Source organism: Octopus bimaculoides, chromosome 4 (assembly GCF_001194135.2).
Source record: "Octopus bimaculoides isolate UCB-OBI-ISO-001 chromosome 4, ASM119413v2, whole genome shotgun sequence".
NCBI lineage: Eukaryota > Metazoa > Mollusca > Cephalopoda > Octopoda > Octopodidae > Octopus > Octopus bimaculoides.
Window position 1 is genome coordinate 64,783,434 of NC_068984.1, and position 5,727 is coordinate 64,789,160.

The following is a 5,727-nucleotide window of genomic DNA, read 5'->3' on the forward strand; positions in this document are numbered from 1 at the left end:
TATATGCATGCATGTATTTATATATATATATATGTATATATGTACATATGTGTATGTCTAGATAGAATAGAGACAGCTGATGAAGGGATATTCCAAGTGGCTTTCCGTTTTCCTATATGTTCATTCCGTTGTCTGTAGTTTATTGTTCTAACGTCCTGTACCCTGATATGCATGTATATACACATGTAGATGTAAGTATGTACATATATGTGTGTATACATGTATATATATTCTTTGTATTATTTATATATATATATATATATATATATGCATATATGTATATATATATATATGTATATATGTATATATGTTTATATATATATATATATGTATACATCTATATATGTGTATATGTATATATGTATATGTATATATATATATATTTGTGTGTGTGTTTCTCTGTTTGTCCCCCCATCATTGCCTGACAACCAATGTTGGTGTGTTTACATCCCCATAACTTAGTGGTTTGCCAAACAGAATAAGTACTAGGCTCACAAAGAATAAGTCCTGGGTAATATTTCTTTGACTAAAATGCAGTGCTCTAGCATGGCCGCAGTCAAACGACTGCAACAAGTAAATGAAATAAATAAATGAAAGTATATACGCACATACACAGGGCCAGCTCAAGGTACTGGCATCTCCGGCAGTAAACTGGCGTGCCATGTGCTAAGGGGTACGACGATGACAAGGAAATGTCTATGACCATCAACTTGTACATGTCAAAGTTCAGCTTGCCTGGTGTGCCAGCAACCCTAGTGCTGTCCCTGCACACACACACACATACATGTATATATATATTTACACACACATCATTTATATGTATACTGTGAATAGCCACCCAGCTTATTTTTGTTTCTTCTCTGCTCTACCTTAATCACTTCACACCTTCTCCTAAAAAATAAGTAGCCATGTGGCTCCTTTACACTAAGAAGCCAGCTCTGCTCTAGGGCTTCACTCATACTTTAATGTCTCATCTCTGAGCGTAAAGTCACCTCCCTTAGGGTTCATAATCTTGTGAAGCTGCATGGTTACCTTACTAGTGCTGGTGGCATAAAAAAAAGCACCCAGACAAAATGTGAAGTGGTTGGTATAATGAAGGGGAGTCTGCTATAGAAAGCATGACAGGGACATTATGCAGTCCTTCGATCCGATCAAGCTGTCCGATCCAGACCAGCTTGGAAGAAGGACATTAAATGACAATGATGACAATGATGAGGATGATGTTTGAGCTTCATATTTATACAAAGAGAAATCTAGTTTAGATTGACAGAGGTTATTTATGAATAAGATTTTTTGATCATACATAAGCCCTGTTTAGTTATCTATCAAGTAAAAAAAAAACAATTAAATAAAGCAAATAAAAGAGAATTTAAAATATTAATGATACTGAGAAAGATTGGAAGAAATAGGTAACTCTTTGCACCTAAACTGACGGCAAATAGCTTTGCTTCAGAAAGTTCCAATTATAAAATCCATCAATGTTATCATTGATTTTCTGATGATATTGATCAGACAGTCTTTGTTTTATAGTGAAAGTTTAGTGGAAATTTGGTTGGCTCCTGACAAATAATATCCTCTGTTTCTTCACTCAATCATAAAACTGACCACAACTCCAGCCATACTCACTAGCCAACACAACACATCATAGCTATTTTCATGAAAAACCTAATTGCTCTTCTAATTGACTTGTGTCTCTAAAGTGACAGGATAACAAGCTCACTGATTCGTGACATATCACTGAATAATTGTCTAAAACTATGATGTATCAGACTTAAGAATCAGGCATTCGCCTCACAAGAGTGAAGGATAGAGACTTGATGTGAGAATTAACGGTAGAGATTTAAGCAAAGCTCATTTGAATATTTGAATACATTAATTCGATTGGGATTTCCATTTAGATTCTTCTCTGCTTTTTCATTATATTTCAGCCCAACAGATTCAACAAACAACTTTACTTTTACTTATTTATATTTTAATACTGTTTTTTTTTTGTTATATTTTTATTTACATAATTGGGTGATGTTGCCTGGTTCATCAATCAAACTCCTCTTCTGTCATTGAATCATGTCTCTGGGCCACTATTTTATCATACATTTATACAAATGCCAGTGCCCCGTGACTGGCTCTCATGCCAGTGGCACGTAAAAGCACCCACTACACACTCAGTGTGGTTAGCCTTTGGAAGGGCATCTAGCTGTAGGAACCTTACCAGATCAAATTGGAGCCTGTGTAGCCTATTGTCTTGCCAGTCCTCAGTCAAACCATTCAACCCATGCCAGCATGGAAAGGAGACATTAAACAACGATGATGATGATATCTTTTATCTTTTACTTGATTTAGTCATTGGACAACAGCCATGTTAGGGCACTGCCTTGACACAAGTACTTACACTTTTTTATAAAGCTGGTACTAATTTTTTCAGTCTCTTTTGATGAACTGCTTGGTTATGAGGACAAACTGATTATTCTAATAAATCAGACAACCCCTTGACAAATACTCTCTGTCAGGCACTCACTCAGTTATGATGATGAGTGCTCCAGTTGATCTGATCAATGGAACAGCTTGCTCATGAAACTAACATGCAAGTGGCTGAGCACTCCACAGGCAAGCAAAACCTTAATGTAGTTCTCAGAGAGATTCAGTGTGACACAGAATGTGTCAAAGCTGGCCCTTTGAAATATAGGTGCTACTCATTTTTACCAGCTGAGTGGACTGGAGCAATATGAACAAAGTTTCTTGTTCAAGGACACACTGAAGCACTGAGTATCAAACTCATGAAATTATGATTGTGAGCCAAATACCCTAAACACTAAGCCACATGCCTTCATGCTTGTTGACTTAAAGCCAGGAAGTAAACCTATAGAACCAGCTAGAAATAGTGGCTAAATATCCCTTCAATCACACCATATGATCTTTAAAATGAAGACCTTACTGTATAATGCAGTCTGAAGAAAATGAGATGGTCATGGCTGGATTTCATTTCATCAAATATCTGGGTCCTAACAATAACCTTAAAATGGGAACTAACTATGTTAATCCAGTTTTTAATCAGAAGAAAGCATGTCAAATATCCACCATAAATTCAGAATGTTTCCAACTACCATGTTAATAATACAATAATGTTAATTCTAAGTGAAATCATTTATGTCTTGGTTAAGCTCTGATTATTGGACATTAAGAATCTGAAAGTTAAGTCTCTATGTAGATAAGATGGTACTTTATCTTATGTAACATGTAACATTGTCAAAACATCTAGCACTTCTGACAGTCACTTTGGTATAGCACTTTAAATACAAAAGACCTGTAATAGATTTCAACATATGTCTAATCAGCAGGAAGCGTATCACATTTCCACTAAGTTATTTTGCTTATTTTTATATCTAGGATTCCTCCTCAGCATTTAAATGGTTCACTCTCTGCTATATACCTTGATTAAGCAAAGATAAACAGGGCTTCTTAATTTAGCAATCTTGTTTTATGACAAATGGTACTGTTATATGTGTTCCTGTAATTGAAAGAGATGAAATGATGCAGATACTAAAATTGTTTCCTTATGCATGAATGTATTTTTCAATTTCTCTCAATTGGTTAATTAATTTGCTAAACCATTTCAGATTCTTCATTTTATAGATAGAAACTTATTGCAGCTGGTTAATACTTAGATGGGGGCTCTGAAAGACATGCATCTCATTAGTAGCCAATCTCACTCTAGACAGATGCTATGAACAGTAGCTGCTTGGGAATTAGGATTTCTTAAATAAGACATTTATCTCATTAGCAGAGAATCTCAGCATTGCGTAGCTGTGATACTTCCAGAGATAATTAGCCATATTACAGTTCCAAAATCGGCTGATTGATGGTAAAAATTATAGACAAAGTAGTAATCTCAAGTGGGGGGGAAAATAATAGACCAAACAAATATACTAACAGGAATAGCAAATTTGATCAGAATGATTCTGATTTTCCTTTCTTTGCTCTGCATATGAAAACAATCACTGAAATTTTTTTTTTTTTTTCTTGGAGAGAAACCAAAATAATTTCTTGACTTTCATACAGAAGAAAACAAGATATACAGCATACTTCATAAACAAGAAAAAGATGCCATGTTCTCATTAACTATCAGTATTAACTTTTTTGATACCAACCCACCTGAGACAACCCCTAGTTCTACAGTACAAACTTCCTATTCTAAAGTGATCTAAATCAAAACCTTCCACCAAAATTTCATGAATATTTGTTCTAAACACCAGTTTAATAATGATAAAGTTATTTTACTGGATTTTTCATTATTTCCAAGATTGATTGAAACAAAAGTGCTGTATTTCCACAGAAATATGGTAACAAAAGAAAAATTCCAGTAGGGAATCAGTTGAATCCACCTAGCAGATTACTGACATATTTCCTTTACCCTAAAGGCATGAAAGGTGAAGTTGACCAATGTGGAATTCTAACACAAAAAACATTATGTGATGGGAGGCATTTAGCCAAGTAATTTATCATTTCAGCTCATGTACTGACATCAATATTGCCATATTGGACTGAGATAACAGAGTTAATTAAAATAATAAATCAGAAATCGCTGAACATAAAACATATGACAAAAAGAAACAAAACACTACTATAAAGAAACAAAACACTAATATAGTACAAAGTTTCTGTAATTAATAAAAAGTGAAGGGTAAAGTTTTTAAAAAAATCAAAGAAGCAGTACATATAAGGCTTGTTGGTAATCCAATTAGAACACCAATTGTTAACATTAACTCTGTCTAGGTGATATTACTTCAGCAATGATGATATGGGAGCATCAGCACATGGTCTAGTGTGTAAGAACATTATTAGCTTTAGTTTCAAATTAAAGGTTCTTAATTCAAATCCAGTCTTGTATGAGGTACACAAAATACAAGAATAAGACACCTGATAATCAAAATGCTCAAAACACTGTGTAGATGTTACTATTCAAAATTCTTTTATCTCCAAATATAAAATGCTCTTTAGTCTGAAATAAAGAATTTTACTAACACCATCACATCTCTGACATTTAGATATTTTACAATAAAATTAACCCTTTAGTATTTAGACTGCCCGTATCAGGCTCAAATATTCTGTTTTATGCTTAAACTGACCAAATCCAGCTTCTCACACCTACCATATAATGCCAGTCTAAAATAAATTGATTACATCATCAACATCTCAAAGCTTCAAAATAATACATGATTAATTCAAAAACAATGTAAATTAACAATCATCATATTCAACAAAATAATTTGAATGCTAAATGGTTAATTCTGAAAGGAGTCACAATCCTAATTTTCAGTTTTGTTCTCAAAGAGACTTATAAGATGAAAGAGATTCTAGAATACCTAATTACTGGTATTGGCATATAAGTTCTGATCCTACTAATATGCAAACAACTTAATTATAAGATATAAAATATAATCATACATTCTACTAGTTAACAAGTGGTAAACCATCCATTTCCCATCAATGAGTTGATTATTTGCATTGATTTCAAAATTAGTGATTACAGATACAAAACACTTTAGTAATGTTAAATCCATGAGAGATCATTTATAATTTATCAATAGTTTTAGGTTAAGTTAAATACTCTTCCAAAACCAAATTTAATGACATTTTGAAATGTTAGTCAAATATACATACATACATATACAGAGAGAGAGAGAGAGAGAGAGAGAGAGAGAGAGAGAGAGAGAGAGAGAGAGAGAGAGA

General features: G+C 33.5%; 1 protein-coding gene across 9 annotated transcripts in view; it reads right to left on the reverse strand.

Moving 5' to 3' along the window:
• The window catches only part of LOC106882502 (bone morphogenetic protein 1), a 987,136-nt gene that overhangs the window by 282,347 nt on the left and 699,062 nt on the right, over positions 1-5,727 (reverse strand). The gene's annotated exons all lie outside the window — the stretch shown is intronic.